We start from the raw sequence: 11,977 nt of genomic DNA, 5'->3' as shown, positions 1-11,977 counted from the left end.
GTAACTCGCCCGGGTAAGGAGTACGTCACAATGGCCACCTGCGCAGCCCTGGAAGGTAACGGCTATGGTAGGGGGCCCAGTGGTGGTTATGCCCGATCTCACAAAGAGCGCCCCTATAAAAGCCCTCAAGGCAGAGAAGAAACGGCTTCTTGAAAACCTTCAATCTCTTGAGTACAAGAAAAAAGCGCGACCTCCACTCTTAACCTTCGTTTTTCCCTTTACTTCCCATACACAGTACTAATTTAAGCATCGGAGTATTCCCACCGAGTAAATCCCCGGGAATCTTTCCTTTCATCTTCTCAGGTGCCATTGCCGGCAAGGAGCCATTTAGCAGTCAACTAGGAGTGCCCGGATCGCACTACATCATTTGGCATCGTCTGTGGAAAATGCTTCAAAAAGCCTTTCTCTCTAAACTCTTTCAATTCCTTATTCTTCCTTGAAACAATCCAACATTCATGGCTTCTTCTAGCAATGTCGAACAAAGCACGAAAATGGATAACTCCAGGGAACAACCCCAGCTTCCTACTGTCTGTATCGGACAGTTCACCGTCCCCCTCTCAGCAGACGGAATCCCCAACTTGAACGTGCCTCTCACAATGGCACCAGTCATCGCCCCACTCCCTACTACAGTCAGAACGATGTTCACCAAACCTTTAGTTGTGCCCCCAATAGCCAGCCCGAACCAGCTGGAGGACCTGATGCAATGCATGAGAGCCATGCAGGCCCAAATGCAACAGTTCCAACAACTTCAACTCTATCAATAGCACATGCTGCACCAGGTCTCCCAGTACCAGTATCAGCAGCAGTTCCCCCAGCTGCCCCAACCTCAGCTTCAACAACCTCAGCTCCAGCCTCAGCACCTGGCCTCGCAGCAAGCAAAGTCTCACCGCCAGAGCAAACACTCTGGCCGAGGAGAGGCCCCCCAAAATCCCCCAAAAAACTAAGCCTCCCCCCACGGCAGATGGGAGAGACTGGCTACCCCGATCTCGCCGCGGGCAGACAGGTCGAGAGGACCCCGGCTAGGCAGGTCAACGTCGCCCCGACAGTCGAAGTTTGGAACCCTGATTCTTGAGAACCGGTTCAAAATCCTAGCAACAGACTCCAAGTAGGCCCCTTCTGTCCGTAGCCATCACCAGCAGACCGGGCTACCCCCTTCTGTCCTCATCAGGTCCAAGTATCCCAAAATCAATAGCTGTAGATATTGCTGGAGCGCCTCCGGCAATATCTATAGCTATTGATGAGGACTTGAAGATTGATGAAAATAATGGTGGAAGGAGAAGACTTTCGAAAATATTCAAATAGGGAAATGATGGAGAAGGCTGATAAAATCAAGGTAATGGCAAGGTGCTGCTCCTCTGACAAATACATGATGGTACAGTGCCTAAAGCGAAAAAACCAAGTCGTGGTGGTCATTGGGGACGATAGAAATGATCTGCGAGTAATCAAAGAAGCTGATATTGGGATATATATATATATATATATGAGGACTCAATACACTCAAATGGAAATGGAAACAACATCAGACATCATCATTGCAGAAGGTAACTCCGCTTCTATAATAACTATTTTGAAGTGGGGAAGGTGCATTTACATCAACATTCAAAAGTTCATCCAGTTCCAGCTCACAGTGAATGTTGCTACCCTAGTGATCAACTTCAATGTAGTTGTTTCTTCTAGTAGAGTCCCTTTAATGGCAATCCAGCTACTGTGGGTGAACCTGATCATGGGTGTATTCGGTGCCTTGGCACTAGCTGTAGAGCAGCCTACTGAAGAGCTCATGGAAAAGCCTCCAGTAGGTTGAAGCAAGTCTGATCTTATCAATAGCATCATGTATAGGAACCTCATTGGTTAGGCTCTGTATCAGGTGGCAGTCTTAATGGTGCTACATTTCAGTGGAAGCTCTATCTTTGAGGTGAGTGAGGATCAACGACACCCTAATGTTCAATACTTTTGTCCTCTGCCAAATCTTTAATATTTTCAATGCAAGGAAGCTAGAGAAGAAGAACGTTCTTGGAGGGATACACGAAGAGAACCAGTTTTTCCTTGGCATTGTGATGATAACTGTTGGCATTGCACAAGGCAGAGGCGGAGGTGGCGTTGTTGGACAGAGGCAGAGGCGGAGGTGGGCGGAGACGGCAAAGGTAGGTGGAGGCGTTGCTGGAGGTTGCAGAGGCGGCAGTGGACGGCGGGGGTGGTGGCGCTGATGAATGGATGCAAAAAGAAGAAGAAGAATAGTATTTTTGCCCTTAATTGATATTATTTTTAAAATGTTAATCTATTTTTGAAATTTTATTAAAAGTGTTACTTTTATTGATATTAGGACCCAAAAGTTGCCCTTATCAACTATAAATCTCAATTTTTTTAGTAGAAAATGTTTGGTTAATGGGGTTTAATGGGCGGAACGGGTCAGGACGGGTAACAGGTTTTGGAAATTGAGAGGAAAAGTTAAATGGATTTGGAATCAGGGATACATAGGCGGGTTCGGCAATGGGTAGGGCAATTTGCACGGGTACCCTACCCATTGCCATTCCTACTAACAATTTTGGGGGTGGACTGAATAGTAAAATCCCCTTTTCCTGATTGTGTTTTCTTAAAGTGTCTACTATATTTTTTGTTTCTAATAATTGACATAATTGTTAAATGATAATAGAAAAAACAAAATGTTAAATATGTACTCCATTATTTTTCACATTTTCAAAATAAAATGTCAAATTTTCAAGAGACATAATTAAGTATTATAATTAAGAATTAGTAACATCTAAATTGAGATCGAAGGAATACCAGAGGGAACAATGGAGATTTAGGATCCAAGGATATATTCATCACTTGCTATGGGCGTGATAAAGAAATTGTTTTATTTGGTTGGAGCAAATTGTTAGTAGTCTCTTATATGATAAAGAAATTTCTTATGTTTTATTTTCTGACTTCTGAGTATCGGACCTTAAATGGAACTTTTCATCTCAGACGCCCTTAAAAATCTGTGAAAACTTCAGTTTAAACGTTGACCTTTCTATTTATTTTGCTATTTTGTATCTGCAGTCCGTACTCTCTTCTTAGTGTTGTGCTCCTCCCTCTGTTAGACTCTGTATCTCAAGATCCTTTTGAATAGAGGAAGAAGAAGAAGAAGAAGAAAAACGCAGTAAGAGAAAGGTATTGTCTGCTTTCCTTACTCATTTCTTTGCTTCCAAAAATGCACGTTACGTAGTGACAAGCTCATGCTGAATTTCAAAACTTCACTGGAGAGAAAAATAGCAAAAACACCCATAAAAAAGTTTTCAGCGGTAAATCAATACAAGTAACGAAAAGGCTATTATTGTCATTTTTTCAAGATATAATGGTGTGGCATGTGAGCAGATTGTGATGGAACCTTAAAAGCAAGGGATTAATTAGTCAATTGTCAGAAAATTTGGAGGTACTTTAAGACCATATATAAACAGTAAGTTAAAATTATTCAATTAGCTAAATCATAAGGGTAGTTTAAAAAATTGCACTACAAAAGGCAAATCCCTTAAACTATCCCTAAGTTTTGAGAAAGGGCTTAAAACATCGCTAACAAAATACTTTTATTCACCTTGGGCGGCTCCAAATCAAGCCCAACCCGGGTTATTGCTCAAGTTGGGCCTAAGGTTTCGGGCTATCTAGGATTGAAAACTCGATTCAATCCAAGCACGATTCAATCCAAAACTTACCAAAAAAACATATACATATATTTATTGTATTTATATAAAATATATCTTTTGTAATTATGCATTTGTAATTTATCGTATTTATATAAAACATATATATATATATATATATATATATATATATATATATATATATTCGGGCTATCTAGGATTGAAAACTCGATTCAATCCAAGCACGATTCAATCCAAAACTTACCAAAAAAACATATACATATATTTATTGTATTTATATAAAATATATCTTTTGTAATTATGCATTTGTAATTTATCGTATTTATATAAAACATATATATATATATATATATATATATATTTGTCAATGAAATTTAATCCGACTTGGCCTAGCCCCATCCCAAACCCAACCTGAGTTATGTTGGATTAAGCTTAAGTTGGGTTTGAAATAATAAACTTGAACTTAACCTTGGGTTGAGCCATGCCTGAGCCTGAGGTTTGCACATGCAGGGTTGGGCATGGATTGACCTTAAACCTGACCTAACCCGCTTGAGTTGCACCTCAACTTTCAACTATCCTTGGTTTTTATTAACAATTGATTAATTTTGCCCATACCATTAGCACACCCTCACATTTTTTTCGTATGTAATTGCATGTGACTATTGTAACTTCTATAAAATCCAATTTTTGCCCTTTATTTATCAATGACAACAACAAGTCCTTCAACCAAAAGACGGCCACTCCAATCTCCCCCCACCAAAATTCCTTCAACCAAAGGTTTTCTTAACACCAAAGTTAAATTCCTTTTCTTTTGAAACCACTTCCACTCAAACACGTGAGAAAATCGACAAGAAATGTCAAGGTCATGAAACCAAACTAGACTATATATACAATCAAACATCAAGGTTGATGAAGAACTTAAAGGATTCGAAGCTACTAAAGATTGATCTACTACAACTAATAAATGATTCAAAAGATCTACATCAAGTTGTACTTTTTTATCTTTTTATAATCTTGATGTAAATCAATTGTATAATGCAGTCATTAAATGCTTAACAATATTGAACTCAGTCATCCTTAAAAGCCATAATCCTTATTGGGTTTGGTTCCTTGGCTTTCTTCAGCTTAAACATGTTATAAAGGTCAAAAAAATATGTATTGAAAACTAATGGAAGTGTTTCCAAACCGCTAAGCAAAATGTGTCAAGATTTCAAAGTTTTTAGGTTGTTTGTAAGGAAAACTAGGCCTAATTTTGAGAAGTAGTCGATTAGTTGAATATATTTGTCGACTATGACAGTTGAAGCATGCATGGTCAGGATAATGAGCAGTCAACTACTCCAAATACATGTGTTGACTAACTGTGAGAACCGAGGCATGCAAAATGCCCAGTCTGAGAAGATGCATCGAATACTCAATAAATATATGTCAATTACTCAAATTGATTTAGTTCATAGACTTACTAGTCAACTAATAAGGAGGAACCAATTGAATAGGAGAGAAAGAAAAAAAGGTTCATCCTTTTGTATTAAGTTGACTATTTGAAGTGTACAATCATCTATTACGAAGAAATTTGAACATTTAAAAGATTCAACATGTACTATTATTATTGGAAAGCCTTCTAACATATTAAAGGAAATTTGAATCATTTTCTAAGAAGGTAAAAACCCTTCAACGGCTAAAAAATGGTCATTAGATCTCAAATCCTCTATAATAGAGGAGTTTAGCTTGATCCAAAGAATAAGGAAGCAAGAACCAAGTTTGAATCAAGTTTGTGAAAAACAACATTTGCATTCACTTGTACAAGTCTCATAGGGTCTCTCAAATCCTAAGAGTCCCTAGCAATTAGAGCTAAGGTCTCTTCGGAAGAAGAGATCCCTAAGCTTCATCAGTTTTAGAGGTGAGCTTTATTTAGAAGCCTTTAAGCTCATTCTCACCCATTTGTTGGAACCTTCCACCCTAAGTTGAGTGTCTATGTGAATATTCTAGCAATTGTTTAATTTGTGTTGTAACCCCTTATATTTGCCTATTGAGTAGTTGCTCTTGCTATAAACTTGTTCTTATGCTATATTAGTGAAAGTTATTTGAGCAGGTAGGGTGTTCAAATTGTTAAACACCACTTTAGGTCTTGTTGGCATCCCCATAAGCCCAACTACAAGGTATTGTAGGCACCCGAAAGCCCTGATGGTTTGGGTATTGTTGGCTAAGTCCAACTAGTTCAAGTATTATAGGCACCTGTGAAGTTTCATTGGTTATAAAGGTTTAGTGGAAATAGTCAATGATGCTCTAACATAGAGGACATAGGTAAAGTTGGTCAAACCTCTATAAAAATCTTGTGTCCCTCTTTTCTTTTGTTTCTTTTATTTCAAGTTTGCAATTTATTTTATTTTTATTTGAATGCTTCAGATCTTGCAGATCTATTTTTACTTATCTCTTTTATTTTTCATCTACAAGATACAAGGTTAGCTAGTGTAGTTTGAGCTCTAACATTACTAATTCCATTAACTGCACTAACTCTACTAACTACCTTATTTTTATTATTCTGCTGTTGACATTTATTATTCATTTGCATTTCAGCATTATTTATTTTTCTGTAGTTAGTTTTGTTTACTTCTCAACTATCCTTGTGTACTAGGTTTTGATCTCTACTACTTGGTTGTGGTTGGTCCTCTCTCTTCAACTACCAAGGAACACACCTCCAGATGCAGCTATGATTTACTTTTGTACTCATTTACTTAAAGTTGTGCTTTAGATTTGCACGGTTATTTACATTTATTGTTGATTACTCTTTTATTAACTTAACCAAGATAGCAGGCTACAGTTTTTAACTATGTAATTTATCTTCTATCTTCTATCTTTTTGTTAGCAATATCTATTATAGTTACTAAGCTCTATTTTTTACTATTAAATCCTTCAACTCCTACTACTATACCTGTTTGTCTCTTTTTATCTATAGGCAATGATTAAAGTATCGGTATTGGGTATCGTATCAAACAAGTTAGATATGGATACAAGTACATATACGTTTGGGAAACACATGAATACGTATGAAAAATATGGAAACACATGGAGACACTAGGGAAATACATACAAATTCCATAATTACATTAGTAACAATAAATTTGAGACTGAATTAATCACAAATAGTACATAAATACATAGAAAATGTATATTTTAATGGTATATTTGAAAAAATATAATACAATTCATATACAGGTATGTGTAGATATCATATAATTTTATCTATAATGCATCAATCAAGAGTCCAAAACACTAAACATGTGCACCTATTATATTTTATTTATTACAATAACTTTTTATTTTACTATTTTAATTTTTTTAATATTAACAAAAAATCAACTAAATATTAAATTCTCAAATGCAAATTAAAATATCAATTAATAATTTATAAAAGTACAATCTTAACTTGAAGTATATCAAATTTGTTAAAACTTCTAAGATACATATCATATACAAATTTATAATTCTTAATTACTAAAATAATTGTTCCATTATTAATATTTTTATTTCCATAAATTATATGAAATAAAAATCATTTTTTGAAATAAATGTATATTAATGGATTTGATAAATTCAATTTAATATTTTATTCAAGATTTTGTAAACAATATTTTAATTTTTGTAAATAATAAATATATCATTATTACTAATTAATGTAAATTAAAATATTAATTAATAATTTGTAAAAATATATACAAATTTTAAGATGCATATCATGTGCAAATATATAAATTTTAAGTATTAAAATAATCATTCTATAAATTTTTTGAATATTATTGTTTTGAATAGTCAGAGTTGTTAAATATAAACATGTGTTTTTTTGTTTAAATTGCATGTAAACATAAAAGTTAATCAAATTTATTTTATTTCGTTTATTATTGCAAGATGAAGCATGGCTTAGTGGTTTAGAGTCACTCAAAGGTTGGGTGTGCTCTAGTGACCTAAGTTTGAATAACCATATACAATTTTTATAGAGAATAGAGAGATGCGGCATATTGCCGATACATATCCGTATTGGGCATGAATGGATTAAATCCAAGAACACTCTCAACATGGGCATGAATGAATTGAGGGAAAGGGGTGTGAGATTGATTGTCAATAGTGTAAGAATTAAAATTGAATTCCAAGATAATTAGAACTTTTAGAGCTCTACCCAATTCAACCCCTCTTGGGTAGGGCCATTGGTCCCAACAACATCATCGTTATAGTTTCATAAATAAGGGGTTCATCTTCTTTTGTTGATTCTTTTGTTGAAGCATTTAATTGCCTTGTCTTTTGAATCACCATGTTGACTTAACTTGATTCAGCATTAGTACATACTGGTTCATGCTACTTTATATGTTGCTTTTCCCTTTATCTAGTCAAATAGAGAAGTAGATCCCAAAAAGTGGTAGATTTTGCAACCTGTTTGACTTTTGTACTTGTTGTTTCTCCACTTTTACAACCAATTTGTAGACATCATTATACATCTAGTAAGGCTACAAAACCACTATATCATGTATCTCCTTGCAATGGTTTATTCCTTCTATAATATCTAAAAAACTTATAACCAATCAATTAGAATCATAAACGTTGTAGCCAATTAGGTGTTATTTATCAAATTTCATGGGTGGGTTTTGATTGGTCAAAACTCTTCCCATACCATATCTTTTCCGCATCATAGATTTTTATATGTATATAGCAATCATGTTACCATATCACAAGTTGTATATAATTGTGTGTACCAACCACTCTTGAAGCATGCTTCCTTAACTTGATGGCTACTATCTTCACCTTTTTATGATTTGGCAACTCCATATTGAAAGACCTATTATATTTTTTTTTTGGTAAAAACAAAGATGTGTTATATAGTACTCTTAATTTTTCACTTCAATATCTCGAAGATCACACTCCCAAGTTAGGAACACTATTGGCATGAGCACACCTTTGAACCATCATACCAATCTTCCCACAACCAAACAAACAATGTTGCTCTCATACCACTCCCAAGTCTTTAACCAAGGACTAGAGATAAACAAACTTGAATGCTCTTTAAATTACATAGTGAACTAAAGTTGTGTTTGGAAACGATGCAAATATGTAGTGTAAAATGGATGCAAACATGAGTTTATCGTCTTACCAAATAGACTTTTAGTTGTAATGGATGCAAACATGAGTTCCAACAAAGCGTATGCCTTTTTTAATCAAAAGCCCACTTGAATGCAAATTTACTTCTTTTTTGTTGATGTACTTTTACATCTTATTATCAATGTTAATATGCATTGGAAAATGTGTTTTCTGTCATTTGTCAATGTATAAATGTAATGTTGCCAAACTCAAGCAAAAGTGAACAACAGTGCAAATTTACCCTTAACCGGGATTTACACTCCATTTGCATCATTTCCAAACGCAACCTAAGAAAAGAAATTAGACAACCACACTCATTCAACTAAGCTCCAAGGTTCACCAACTTCAAAAGCTAGAGAAGAGGAGAAAGAGATAAGAAAGCTGAAAAGCTACTTAAATGCCTTTGCACTACATGGGGAGGGGTGTTTATAGTAAAAGCAAAGTCTAACGACCAATCCCAACCATTGGTTCAACAAAATTTCAACCATTGATTGCAATTCGTGACCTTTCATTATCCCCAATAAATTTTATGAATCTTTCCCTAAATATGACCAAATAGAAGAATCATTTTGATTAAGGCCACTATAATCTCAATCCTAATCTATCACATCTCTCATTTCCATCTTTTCCATATTTACCTATAAGCCATCAACAAAACCACTAAGGACTAGTGGGATTTCAACAATGAGAATAAACAACTTTATCTTACATCAATATCAACATCTAAGTAGGTGTTTGGCATCGGTGTTGGGAACATTGCACCGTTTTCTTATAAAAATGGTGTTGGGCATGTAGAGTTGTAAGTGCTTATTTTTTGTTTGGAATCAGTGCTGCCACATGTGCGTTTCCTAAAAAAACAACAATGGTTTTATTTGGTATTAGTATTGGTAGCAACGTTTTCAACATTGATCTATATTATCCAATGTCCAAGATGATGTCACATCATTGCACCACTGGCAACAATGTGTTGTTTTCTCAAAAACATTGAATTTGGCATTGCTCCATACCACACTTTCCCGATTTCCAATGTGTGGTCTGGAGCAATGTTTTTTCTAGAAAAGCGATACCAAACAATAGGGCATTGTTTGAAAGCACCACTCTCTCTAATGTGCATGGTGCCTATGTGGTGTATTTTCTCAAAAAACAACATTGATGCCAAACACCCACTAAGCATATTGTTGAAAGATCCCAAGCCACTTCTGAGTTCATACCAACCTCTAGTAGCACATTGTGCTACCCTTGTTTTGTAGTTGTGAAAATGCCAATGCACCGTGATTTTTTATAAACTTAAAAACCTAATCCATAATCGGTCACTGCTGCTACTGCCTGATTGTTGATGGCCTATGTATCCCCATAAAAGGTTGTGTGGGAATCAATCAATAGGTCATAACAACCACCATCATGTAAGCAAACCAGTACGACTTCATAACCGTGAAGCACAGGATGCCAAGGCCACCACATTTTTCAACAGTCTTCAATTAAGATTTTGAGTATTGTTATCAATGGTATTTGTCTTGAAAGTGATTCACAAATTCTAGTCATTCTTCTGTGCAAAAGATTATAAATCTTAAGTCTAATGTCTAAAAAGTCAAAAAACTATTATTTGGGTCCAAAATTTGGAAAGAAGTAAAAATGATTTTATTTTTGTGTTTTAGAGGCTTTGAAAAGATAACATCGTTAGAGTTGGAGTAATTCTCCAACATCTAAAACTATGAAATTTATTATTTTACCCCTAGAAGTAGAATATTTGATTATATTATAAATAATAAAAATAATATTAAAAAAATACATAAACAAATATTATGATTAGTTGAAATAAATAGTTGTTTATTACAATTAATAATATTTATTATTATTACTTAATAATAAATAAATTTTTTAATTATCATTATTAATAAACATAATATGAAATATTCTTAATACCAAATAAATATTATTACTAAATTTTATTATTTTATTCAAATAAAAAGTAATTTTATTTATTATTTCATAATAATTTTTACTATTAGATAATAATTTTTATTATTATGAAGCAATATTTAATAATACTTATTTACATAAATATTATTATTAAATAGATGACATCAATGAAGGCATTAACATCATTTCATCAGATCTAAACCACGGTTAATTCTAATAAGTCGTAAGACTTAGGTCTTAGCATTTAAGACATCTTTTCTCTTTTTAAATGTTAGAAATAAACAAAATCTCAAACACCCTTTATATTTAAAGGCAAGTTTTTCAATCGTTAGATGTTTGAAAAGTGTTATCAAACACCAACTTAGTGTACAATTTGAAGTCTTGATCCAAATATATACTATTTATAAAAGTACAAATAAATGTGGTTGGCTTTTGGAATTTTCACTAGACTAAAATACCACATCTCTAAAGTTTGAATCAAAGATGGAGCAATGATAAATATGTAATTTTGTTTTCTAGTTAGTGCTTATTAGGAAATGACTATTTCTTTCTTATTGAATGCTTATTACAAAAAAGACACAAAATTACATTCTTTTTGTTCATAATTGTAAAATAAGTCAATGACAAAAATGCTATTTAACATTCCCATTTAATGCTTATTAGGGAAATATACAAAAATCCTTCTTTTTGTTCAATAATTGGAAACAAACCATGGTAATTGTTGAAACCTCCCTTGAAGTTTTTTATCGTTGCCCAAACCTCCCCTGAAGTTTGGTAATTGCAATCACTTCCCCTAAACTTCTTGGCGCAGTTGCAAGTAGACCCCCTTTGTAAAACCCTCTAACAAGAGGCATGAAAACGTCCAAAATACCCATGTAATTATTATTGATGTTGGTTTATACATAAAAACAATATAATTGTTATGAACAACAAAAAAGAGTGTAAAATTGCAATTTTACCTTTGAAAAATTGATATGAAGGGCAAATTTGGAAAATACATCAATTCCAAAAAAAGACATTAAAAGGAATTGGGATAATGATTGATATGAAGAAAAAAATTGGAAAATAAACATTTTGGTCAAAAGTACCTACATGGGTCTTTTTTACATTTTTGTGCTTTTTGTTAGAATATTCTAATATAGGGTCTACTTGCAACTGTGTCAAAAAGTTCATGGGAAGTGATTGCATTTACCAAACTTTAGGGGGTTCAGCAATGATAAAAAATTTTACGAGAGATTTTAGCAATTTACCCTTTCATTTATTTAAATTAAAAAAAAAAACTAAAAATACATCTC

The sequence above is a fragment of the Nelumbo lutea genome, chromosome 1, assembly GCF_056320005.1.
Source record: "Nelumbo lutea isolate HS-2025 chromosome 1, American lotus-T2T, whole genome shotgun sequence".
NCBI lineage: Eukaryota > Viridiplantae > Streptophyta > Magnoliopsida > Proteales > Nelumbonaceae > Nelumbo > Nelumbo lutea.
The sequence above is the reverse complement of the archived record's forward strand: the minus strand, read 5'-3'. Positions refer to the sequence as shown.